The sequence below is a fragment of the Cryptotermes secundus genome, unplaced genomic scaffold (assembly GCF_002891405.2).
Source record: "Cryptotermes secundus unplaced genomic scaffold, Csec_1.0 scaffold31, whole genome shotgun sequence".
In the NCBI taxonomy this organism is placed as follows: domain Eukaryota; kingdom Metazoa; phylum Arthropoda; class Insecta; order Blattodea; family Kalotermitidae; genus Cryptotermes; species Cryptotermes secundus.
In genome coordinates, this window is record NW_019743147.1 from 2,528,070 (window position 1) to 2,540,198 (window position 12,129).

At 41.1% G+C, this 12,129-nt stretch overlaps 1 protein-coding gene across 1 annotated transcript in view; it reads left to right on the forward strand.

Moving 5' to 3' along the window:
- The window catches only part of LOC111873710 (runt-related transcription factor 3), a 641,992-nt gene that overhangs the window by 258,755 nt on the left and 371,108 nt on the right, over positions 1 to 12,129 (forward strand). The window contains exon 3 of the mRNA XM_033755183.1: positions 11,565 to 11,626. The gene's annotated coding sequence lies outside the window, so the exon portion shown is untranslated. The remainder of the gene's footprint in view (positions 1 to 11,564; positions 11,627 to 12,129) is intronic.

Sequence of the window (12,129 nt, forward strand, 5' to 3'; positions counted from 1 at the left end):
CCGAAGCTTCATTAACGTCACAAAAAGACCGACTGTAACCTGAGCCACATCAAACCCACATTTCCATGAGGAGTCAGTCAGTCAGTCAGTCAGTCAGTCAGTCAGTCAGTTTTGGTGTCGATCCCAATCTGGGGCTTATGGCCAGATATTTATTACTGTTTGTCAGTTTCGGTCTTGTTTGTTATGGGTCGCCCTCTCTGACGAGAGGACAGGTTTGTCTTTTGTCAGAGTCATTGTCTGCACTAGTAATTCATTTGTCAAAATGTAAAGGATATTTACATTTTACTTGTTAAACATGTTAATAAATGTGTATTAAGTTAAGAATTTTACAGGGCCACTGTTAGCCCAGGCTCAGTACAGCAGATTATGCCCTATTTCTAGTAGCTTCTGTTACAACGGCAGTCTAGTCACTTGAACGGTCGTATGCTTGACCGCCGCCAAGTTTAAGCCTCTTATACTTTCTATGTCGGACTTCTCCTTGTCCAATATTGTGAAAATTTTCGTTATCATGATTTTGTATGACTTCCGCTTGTTGCCTGCATAATTTTGTTACACACATATAATCATGTACGTACGGAATTTTGAAAGCCATGCGATGAATTTCTCCTAAATAATATATAAAATCAGTTCGTACTTCACAGGAAACACATTACGTGTCCGCTGCAAAGGTCAATATATTAGTACTGTTTAGAGAAACAGTCGCTATTATGGCGAGGACCATATTGAAAAGACAAATACACTCAGCGAGCACAACGCAGAGTTTTAGTGTGGTAAATCAGATGCTACACGCAGTAATCACTGGATTATAAAATGTTAAATTACGCATTATGAATTCTGTTGATATAGTTATAATTAGAGGAAGAAATGAATAGCAAGAAATGTACAGAAGATTACTCGAACATATTCGATACGAATCGAAGGCAGATAATTTGTTTACCAGGTTTTGAAATGTTCGATTTGAAAAATTTAGTTCTGCAGCGATCAATATTTTATCGTGGACACTAATGCATTTTGGGAGCATTTGTTCGTTTACTCAACTCGATGGAAATAATTCAGAACATGATGTTGAATTAGAATTTAAAATGAGAACTCCTGTTATTTTTGACTACATCAAGGAATGCTAAGCACGAAATTTCCGCCGGCTAATAATCATGCAAAGCTTTGCAGATTTGTGTTAAAACGCCGCTTTCAGAATTAACTAACATTGATGAACAAGATTTATCCATTGAAGATTTTAACTCTATATTGACATATTTGAAAATGTTGTTTTAAATGTACCTATATCACGTTAATATTTAAAAATTATTAAAAGTGTCGCGAATAGAATACTGAGTGCCCAATAAATTATAAAATTTTCGAAATTATGATCGTGAATAGAACGTACAAAAGGGCTTAAATTTTCCAATTAGCGTCATCATGTATAATTTTTTTTTATTTTGAAAGAAATTTAAAGCATTTTGGTAATTGTATGATGCATAGTTTAATAAATTATTATTTTGGACTTCCACCTCTGAGCATATTAAAATCATAATGTTTCTGTAGCTGGTTCTGTTCCCATCTTCAGATTAACAGGATGCGATAGAAAGCACATTGTTCGAGCCCACTGAATACAGCTACTCTCAGCTTAACGTTGTTTGCTTGTTTACTAACGCGGCCTTTTTTTCCAACCTTAAAATAGAAGAGATAATTTTCTTCGAAACGTCGATAAAATAATAATTCTAGGAGATAGAACTCTTCAATTTTGATATTATTTCATTCTGCTTTCTTATTTTTCTGTGTTTCCTGTTTTGTTCCTTCTTCCCATTCAATATTTTCTCTTCTTCTTCCTTTGAGGTTCCTCATAAGAAACTTATCTTAACTTGCGTTAGGGAAACAGTCCAATTTTCTGTCCACCCATGGATCTTTACCACTTGTTGTCTCTGTAAACAGATCTTGATAGAACTTTCTGTTCAATTTCAATAGATAATTTACGATAACATTAATGAATCAGGAATGTCCGTTACGGGTCTACCCACATTATTCTCGTTGACTGCTGACTTCTGTTTGGTTCGCTTTTATTTTTCTCATCCGTGCGACGGATAAAGCACCAGAAAACCAGAAATATCCTTACGAGTTCTGGGCTTTGCTGATCTACCTATCCATTTATGGCTCTACAGCCCTTTGTTGGACCTTGGCTGCTTTTGAAATTTATTGATCTTATATACAGTCTGTAGGACTCCTTGGACGGGGGATCAGCCCGTCGCAAGACCGCTGCCTGAATGTAGGACAGACCAAACACAGAATAAATGCGCACACAGACATCCATGCCTCAAGTGGGAGTTGAACCAACGATTTCAATGTCTGAGCGGGCGAACACAGTTCATTCCTTAGACCCCTTGGTCACTGTGATTGGCGGCTTTGCTGATGGAAAATACATATTGCAGGCTAAGGTGGTGCGATAGAAGTACGTTCTTGTGTTTAACGCCCTGTAAGCAGTGGTAGCTATGTATACCAAATGCTAAATTGCTAATGCTAAATAACAGAGAATTTCGTGACGTGGTGCTAAGACAGAGAACATTTTCACCTTTACATATTTCACTTTATTGGACTCTGTATATTTACTCCAGAGGGAAACATTCCTAACTATTGTTTATATACTTTTCTCTTAATCATTTTAAGCATTATTGTCACTAAGGTGACAGCACTTTTCAAACATTCACTCAGACGGTTTCTTTAACCGGTCTCCGTGATTTCATCCTTCCCAGGTTTAATTTTTAATGTGAGGAGCCGGGCTGCATTTGTTCCTTCATAATGGCAAATCCATTTCTCTCGGAAATAAAAAAAAAAATGTAGCCTTTTATATTTGGGAAATATCGTAATGTAACGTGTAGGGGTTGTGCGTCACAATAGACGGGGGTTCGATTGGATGATTGGATTTGTTGACACCTAATACACACCATTCGAGACTACAGACAATTACAGCAAAATCGCTGATCTCCACACATTACAATTCATCGTCACCCACGCACTAGGGTTCTCAGTCTTCACTAGTCGTATCCTGGCAACGGATTTCATAACAATCTCACTGTCACTTAAAAATCAGACATGAAGCCTTCTTTGCACCGCCTAATTCATTTCTTGCCATTATTCTGCAGCTGCCGAAGCAATTCAATTCCTCTGCTCCGAAGCTCATATCCTGGCAGCCTGGCGTCTCGAAACACAACTAACTCTTCAGTGAACGGCCTCAACTGGAATCTTCTTTATAACCACTTTGCACGGACCACGCAGAAACCACAAGTTCTCTTTTGTTGGAAAGGCCTGTTTACAGTACCGTTGAATAGCATCGGAGGTTACTCGATTGTTGCTTGCGTATTCGTTACTTGCGAGAATGTGTTTACCTAGTCGTTGCGTAGCAATGAACGTGTATTCTAACTTTACTATTCCGGCTTTCGGGCGTCATGTCACAGTAACTTATTCGAGATCTTATTGAATGTCTAAAACACCTCTGAGGATAAGACATTTATACCTTGAATAGGCAAGATTAAGAAAGAAAATCCTGTGTTCAGCGAGATTTCCGGTGCGGCGATTTTGGTTCCTGTTGTTTGCTGAAAATGGAATCTAGCAGATTCCTAACGATGACATAATGATCGACGTCACCATCTCATTATGACGATGGAAACTCCTAAATATTCTGGGCACACTTTAGAATGAAATTTATTTGGCAATTTAAACCAGTAACAATTTCTGTAAATTAAATAAGTAATTTAAGAAAGGAAAGTCAGTGTAAACTGCCATTAATAATAAAATTGTATTCATATGTTACGTATAAGGGGTTAGCATGACTAATGCTAATGGGTTCTAGATTGGATGATTGCATTTATTAGCACTTCTTTACAATTACAATCAATCTTGACCACCGAGGCCCCTCTTCCTTCTGCTTATTGTTCTACGACTGACTCTGCTTCACTTGACTATTTAATTTCTACTTCCTAGAATTCAAGATTCCAACGCCTTTAAGAGGCTGCACCATAACTCAAGCGGTTAGTCGCTGGCTTCCCACCGCGGTGACCCGGGTTCGATCCTGGTTAAGTGGGATTTGTGGTGGACAAAGTGGTGCTGGGGCCGGTTTTATCCTAGTACTTCGGTTTCCCCTGCCAATCTTCATTCCACCAAATTTTCCATCATCATAATTACCCGGGGCAGGCTACAATAGGCCAATCAGTGGCCGCCGTGCCGAGTGGACCCAGTTGGATTCCACCCCCCACTAAGCGAATTTAACGCTTTTAATAAATGTCTCGCGGCCCGCATAGAAAACAGCCCGCTGAGTAATTGCTCTGTTGGTTGTCACGCGAACCGTGTGTTTAACAACTTGTTACCTGGTAACGACTAGTTTGCTGCTGTACGTTGTAACGGGAACCTGATTGCCTATCCGTTGCGCAACAACGGACGTCTGACTTTGGCTCCACTATTCCGGCTTTCAGTAGTCACGTCACACATACGAGTATTTGGATGTGCATGAGTAGACGCATAAAGAAATGTAGCACACCTAAAATTTGTCTTTCAGCTGAGGTGTTTAAGCACGTAGGAAGATACAGGAAGATCTTCACCGGGAATGAGTGAAGACAGAAGACGGAAGATGCCACGAAAAAGTACGAGAAAGACGAAGGAGACGCAGTAAAAGTAGTCTAAAGGAAAAATCGTCGCTATACTTATTTAAGCACCACTCCATGAAGTTGAAAGGGGAATTTGAGGCGCAGTTCCAGGCATTCTTTACCTGGAGATAGGACGGAGTTAAATTGTTATATTCACGCCCCGGCCGCTTTATCTGCGGGGAAATACTCCGCGATAACCATTTACGTAGACAGGAGGTTGAGTGGACCCCAGAGCTCTTCAACAAGCTGTAAGGAAGAAACAGAACTTTTGTGCCGACGTGAAATTAAACTCCGATTTCTCTGTTGGCCGGCCCGTAAGTTGATCACTATTGTGACTGAGATATCTGGCTTCCAGATTATGTAAGAGGATTTTGAAAATTATTTGTCTAACCCAGAAGACAAGAAGGAAGGAGGAGAAGACGAGGAAAAATGAGAAGAAGAAGGAAAAGGAAAAGGGGAAGAAGAAGAAGAAGGAGGAGGAAAGAAAGAAAAGAATAAGAAGAAGAAGGAGGAGGAAAGGAAGAAAGAGAAGAGGTAGAAGAAGGAGGAGGAAAGGAAGAAAGAGAAGAGGTAGAAGAAGAAGAAGAAGAGGAAGGAGAAAAGGAAAAAGAGGTAGGAGAAGGAGAAGAATAAGAGGCAGGAGAAGAGGGAGAAGAAGAGGAAGGAGAAAGGGAAGAAGAATAAGAAGAAAGAGAAGAAGAAAAGGAAGAAGAGGATTGTTATTACTCTTAGTTGACATTTGAGATGGAGATGTGGAAATATCAATTAGAAACTGAAATTGTGTTTAATTACATCTGTTTACATCTGATGTAGAAAATAACCCCCTCTACAGAATCAACGTCGTTAAATAACCGATCATCTAACCTTATCTTGGCCCGGCGGCAAAAATAGAGGATGTACTAGATACAAAGCAGTGACCGGATTAACGCATCGATACGTTCACAAATGGATGACAAGTGAAAGATGTAATATTCATGGCTTTACCTTGACTCGTTTTCCCTTGGAGACGGAGGCAGGCGCAATTAGGAATGCGATGTAATGTGTAGCGTCAGTTATATCAACCCGCCATTAATCACTGCGCCTGTGACAGCTGCAACACTGTGCAGATATCAATAATGGAGATGCTTATCGTGTCGTCCACTTGGCGGCGCCACGCGCTCGGGCTATTAGTCCAGCTACCCTCTGCCTTGCTTGTGAGTTAACAGTCCAAAACATAATTCAGGCACCGGGCTGAAGTGCCAACTCACATTCCAGGTACTGCGCTCAGATTAAGGGTGTAAAAAGTCGTCATTCTTTAGTGAAACACACTGTTTGGATAGAAATAAATATCGGGCTTCTTGTATGCATTTATTTCTTGGTTGAGTTTTGTAGTTACGAGACAATACGATTTCAGTTAATTCGAGATTAAGGACAAGGTTGTGAAAATATAGATAAAGATGGCGGCTGACATGTTGTTAGAAAGTAAAGACGTTAAAATTATGTGAGGTACAAATTATTTGTGCACGCGGTAGCAGAATTGGCTGAGGTACTATGCTACAAGCTGGAAGGTCATGGGTTTGGTTCCCCATGAAGCCATTTGATTTTTCAGTTGACCTAATCCTTCAAACCGCACTATGGCCCTGGGGTAGATTCAGCCTCTAACAGAAACGAGTACCAAGAATCTTCCTGAGGGTAAATGGTGGCCGGCGCGTAAGGTTGGCAACCTCACCGCCATCCGTGACCCAATTGTCTAGAGAAGACGTGAAAGCCTCAATGTCTCAGAATCCTATGGGCTTCCACGTCCTCTTAGAATAATAGCTCATTACCTTACAAATTATTAATTAGTTAATGAAAAATCGAGGTGGTTAGATGAGGGTGTAGGACGAGAAGAATGGAAAGAAATGGCGTGACTCATGTAACTTGAAGCCTCTCGGCTGAATGCACACGGTTACACAAAAAAATACGCATATGGTCACGAAATTATTTCCACTTCGGACGTTATGAATTAAATCCTCCGTCCTATTCAGATTCAGTTGTGAAGACGTGGGAGAGAAATTGAAAGAATTATGTAAATGAACAAATGCATAGGTTTGCTGGTTACATTAATCTGTCGGCTGCTTGGGGAAATGAAAAAATATCCCCTACAGAAATCCGGTACAAAATGAAAACGACATATTCTCACTTCAGTTCTTGTGTGGGAGTCTTCTTAGGATTCCTTCAGAGCTATCACAATTCCAACTAACATTTATGGTAATGGCACCTGCTTGAGGGAGGACGACTGGTAACGCTGCTATTGGCCGTTAGGAGAACTACCGCTTGAACGTGTGCGCATGTAAAATTTGTTTTGAATAATATTATAAGAACGTTAAATTTTATATCTGAAACATTTTATTGGTTAGATGAGAGTTTCGGATGCTTGTATATCGGATAACAGTATCTTTCTGTGTTTATATAATTAGTCCATTTGAAAATGTTGAAAATGAGCAGCCACTTGCTCAAGCTGGTTTCTCGCCCGCGGATTTTTCTACACTGAAGATGGAGGCGATACGCTCCTCCGAAACATCGGTGTACACAAGATCTACACGGTGTCACAGCCCAGAAGACGGGCATTCTTAAAAAATGAAAAATTTTGAAGGATAGAATGGATTAGGCGAATTTCCGTATGAGATGCTGATTGTAAAGCAACCGGGCGTGAACAAGAGGCGGATCGCAGATAGTGGAATTTTGCTTAATGAAGGGGGCACAGATTTCTCGTACAGACCTTCCAAATGAAAATTGAGGAATGCCCGAATGTTTCCTCCACGCCCACTGTACACCTTTATGGGGGTGGATTTCAAGCCAATATTATTTCCTTCCAATATTTTAAGGCCTGCATTTTTATTTGTGATTCTTTAACAGAGATTTAACGAGCATCGAATGATCAGTGAATTATGAATTGCAAAGGAATGAAAACGGATTTGGTCCAATTTGAGGGTATCTTCTTCGAAATTGATGGGAGTGACTGTGGAGAACAACGAAAACGAAGAGTTTCCCACTAGACGGTGACGTCCTGCAGGGTTACTGGTTGACTATATAAATATTTCTGTGTTTTTATGCCAGGGAGTATAGAAAACGGAGCAAGATTAGCTGTAACAAGTTTGTTACCGGGAAATGATCAAATTCTGCACAGCGACCTTCACTGCTGTATAGCTGTGTGCGCAATTCAGGTTCCTCATCAAGTGTCACATTATGTTAGGTGTGTCATGGTGCAATTCACAAACTGAGGAACAAGTTCGATCTCTCCATTATGGGTTCATTTAACACACGTTGCTCCGGTAGCGAATAAAAATAGGCATAATATAGGTATATGGTCTCAGCGTGTTGGGCTAGGCCATTCGGTATGGCAACTCGTCTCAGGTTGGATGGCAGAGGACAGGGGTTCATTTCCTGGCAGGAGTAAGAGATACTTTTCTACACGGCATCCAGACCGCCACTCACCCATCCCCCTATTCAGTATGTACCACGCGATGCATCCCTGGGTATAAAGAGGCCGGGGATTGAATCTGACCAATCACCTCTCTTTTTCATCATCTTAGTATGGTGGGACTGGATTAACCATGCTCAGCACAGGAACCAAAGGCGGCAATGAACCTTTGTGCTTGATAACATGTTAAGAAATCGTTGAATATCTAGTTTATTCAATTTCTGAATTATGTTTGAGGAGGGTCACGCGGTAGTATAGTTGGTTGAGGCACTATGCTGTAAGCCGGAAGGTCACGTTTTCAAAACCCGATGAAGCCATTAGATATTTCAATTGACCTAATTATTCCAGCCGCACTATGGCCCTGGGATCGACTCAGCTTCTAACAGAAATGAGTACCAGGAATCTTCCTGGGGTCAAAGGGCGGCCGGCTGACAACCTCACTGGATCACTCGTGCCGATTTTCTAGAAAATGTGGGAACCTGGACGCCTCACAAACCTGTGGGCCTCTATGCCCTGTTACAGGGATAGTTTTACTGTTTTCTCTTTAAATTATATTCGAGGAGGAAGCTTCAGGGTGTTTAGGTATGTGAGCTCAGTTCTCTGTTCCAGGGTGTTCGTATATCGTCATATAGCAACAAGAAGAGTCTCATATTCATAATTCATGGCCATTTCTTTCAGCCCCCCCCCCCTGAACTTTTGTATTTTTAAATTTCAAACGGAATACATAATAACAATTTCGTGATTGATATTGTGATCTTCTGGGTAAATTTGTTGTAGTTCGGTAGGTGATATTATTAACTTTCCAGAAGAATATATTATCTTCAGAGATGAATTACAACTGAATATCTTTTCAATTTTAGTCGATCTATCTTCTATAATTTTTTTAACCATGTCGTGTCAAGTTACCTCTCGATAGGCAAGGTAAAGGTAAAGCTGTTCCTATAACAGGCCCTGAAGGCCCATATGATTGTGAGACGTCGAGGCTCCCACATTTTCTAGACAATCTGCTCACAGATGGCGTTGAGCTTGTCAGCCCTATGCACCCACCAGCCGCCCTTTACCCCCAGTAAACTTCCTGGTACTCATTGCTTAGTCGACCGCAGGTCCCTAGTGCGACTGGAAGGATTAGGTAAATTGAAAAACCAAATGACCTCATCGGGATTTGAAAACGTGACCTTCCGGCTTGGAGCATAGTTTCTCAACCAACTGCGCTACCGCCTGCCCCCTCAAAGCAAGTTTGTAAGAAATGCAATATGATTCCAAATTATTGTCGGGGTTTCTGTCGCTTATAATTTTCAAACTGCAAGTAGCAAAATAAAACTGCTGACAGAATATGAGAGGGTAACTCAAAGAGTTTGATTTTCTATGCTGTACTTGCCTCATTGATGTAGTGGTGAAACTATGACGTCATACCTCAAAATGGCGTCTGTTCAAAAGAAAGCAATGTGAAAATCATTTAGAATCACTGTAGTAGAGCAGTATTTGCAGGTGCATTGTGGAAGGGAAGGAGGTTGACGCACTGTAACTAAGGATGTGTATATTCTCTGCAATCCTTACCTCAGTCAGTGGACTCGACCAAATGAACTGCGCATTCTGTGGACAGTAAATGTGAACCTAACTTCGTGCTCAGGTCTCTGTTGTATTCTAATCGAAGCTAGGCCACCTAATTAATAAAATATACATGTAATATGGAGGGAGTCCTGTTTCCAAAATTCAATTTAAACTAAAAGGGGCGGGGAATTTCTTGAATAGCTGCATGCCTGATACCTTGTAAAGAAGGACACTTTTCTATTATTTTTGGGTTCTAATCTTTGCATTGCCGATCACGGTGGCCGCGCGGTCTAAGGCATGAACTGTTTCCCTGTTTCAAACGCTTCGATCGTGGGTTTGAATCCAGCTCAAAAGAATTAATATTTGTGTGTGCGTTTATTCTGTATGTAGGTAGCGGCCTTGCGACGGGCTGATCACTCGTCCAAAGAGTCCTACCCTCTGTGTAAAAAAGATTACGAAACTGAAGACGAGGTCAGGGCCCAACGAAAGGCTGTAGAGCCATAGATGAATGAATGAAATTTTTGTATTAATAGCCCTGATTAATCAACACAGTTGATCCCAATTTAAACCCATTAACAAACATACCGACCATGAGTACATCTGGTCTGACGGACAAAAGTACGTGGAGATGTTTCACCAATGCCGGATACGTCTTCATGGCGTGTTGCTTAATTAAGCACCGGGGAAACTTTACTTTACATTAATAATAGCTTATATTAAACTACTGACAATGTTTCCCTATCTTTAAGCATCGCGCCATGAAGATGTAAGGTGGAGTAAAGTTGTAGTTCCACGTATTCTTCTCAGCAGATTGAGGTGAATGGTCGTCTTCCTGTTACTTAATTATTATTGTTATTATTATTATTATTATTATTATTAGTGGTGGTGGTAGAATTCAGTTTAACCGAACAAGTTCCCATAGACGGTAATGCTTCTTACCTATACTTGGGACGTGCTGGGATACCAAACATTTTAACATTTCCCCGATTGTCCTCACTTTCTTGAGGCAAATGCCAGGATAGCTCTTCTAAGTAGGCCACGACTCTCTTCTTCTGCATTATTCCCAATTCATAATTCACTTAGTCTTCTGTGTTTGACACCTTGTTATTTGGAAGTGGATATCAAATTTTCGGAGGAACCTCCTGCTTCCATCTACAGAGTTAAAGTGAACATGGATGGGGCATATTGGGAGGCCTGCGTGGATCAGTAGTAGCCTGGCCAATGAGAGAAACAGGAGGTAGAGTCCCCTTCAGCCGGTGGAAACAGAAAATTCTCTTACTGAGACTCCTATTTTGGAAGGCCCTCTGCAATTCCACTGTATAAAAGGGTCAAATAAAGAGGAAATACTTACTATCTTCTTCTGCTTCTTGTGTATGTGGGAACATGAAAACACGAGTGCAGAAAATGGCGTCTGCCTTCATATCTTGAAGGACTGGAGAAATGCCTCTCTTAACGAAAGTACACACACTCTCTTGGCTCTCCTATGCATTAGCTCTAAAAGGGATCTGATTAGCCCCATAAAGGGCCTTCGTTAGTAGAAGGCCTGTTAAGGGTCGTATCTTGTACGGGCCCCAGTAGGAGCCTTCCCTCCATTCCGTCAGGACAGGACAGTGCTCAAATTCCCCTCGTTAGTAGAAGGCCTGTTAAGGGTCGTGTCTTGTACGGGCCCCATAGGAGCCTTCCCTCCATTCCGTCAGGCCAGGACAGTGCTCAAATTCCCCTCTCACACGTGACTGATCTTACAAATTTGTTTCTCCTTGGCTTCAGACATGCCACACTTCCCATATAGCCCGTCCCGTCTTAACCCTTCTCATTTCTATGCTGAATAATGAGGCGGCTGTTTCCCCGTTACAGTCATGTGCATTTACAGGAATGTAAATTATCAAAACCCAGAAAAATGTGATCTACATTCTCACAAGTGGCTTTATTTTTTTTTTCAGATTTAAAGTGAGGGAAAGGAAATTTTTCTTCTCGTTGTGGAGTTCCGCCCCGAACCTGCTGGGTGAGTAGCATTTTCATTGTTATTTGGAAATATATTTTGCTCTTAATTCCACCTCTTCCACCCCCCCCCCCCCCAGATTTGACCTTATCGGCGGAAACGTTCAATCTTCCTGCAGCAAGTTACATTTGTGGGAAGAGCCTATATCTTCGGTAATACCATGCGAAATTTACGTGTAAATATACCGCGTAGAAATAAGTTAATTACAAGCGACAGCTGGAGCTTGTGTAACTGGTGCAGTTTTCTCGTGGAATTCCATGATTTGAGTGGTTTGGTGAACAAAAAATTCGGTAGTGTGATCTTGATATGTATAGTATACGTTATTTTGGAAAGTAGATATGTTACGGTTGGTTATATGGGCCCCATGTGGGGCGATGCAACATTTTGTGGCGCGAGAGGTTGGTCGCTGTGTTACAAATATTGCTGAACGTGTGTTAATGGACTTTCATTTGGAAAATTTTGAACATAGCCTCGATATCTGACTCTTCACTCTCTTCTAGCAACGT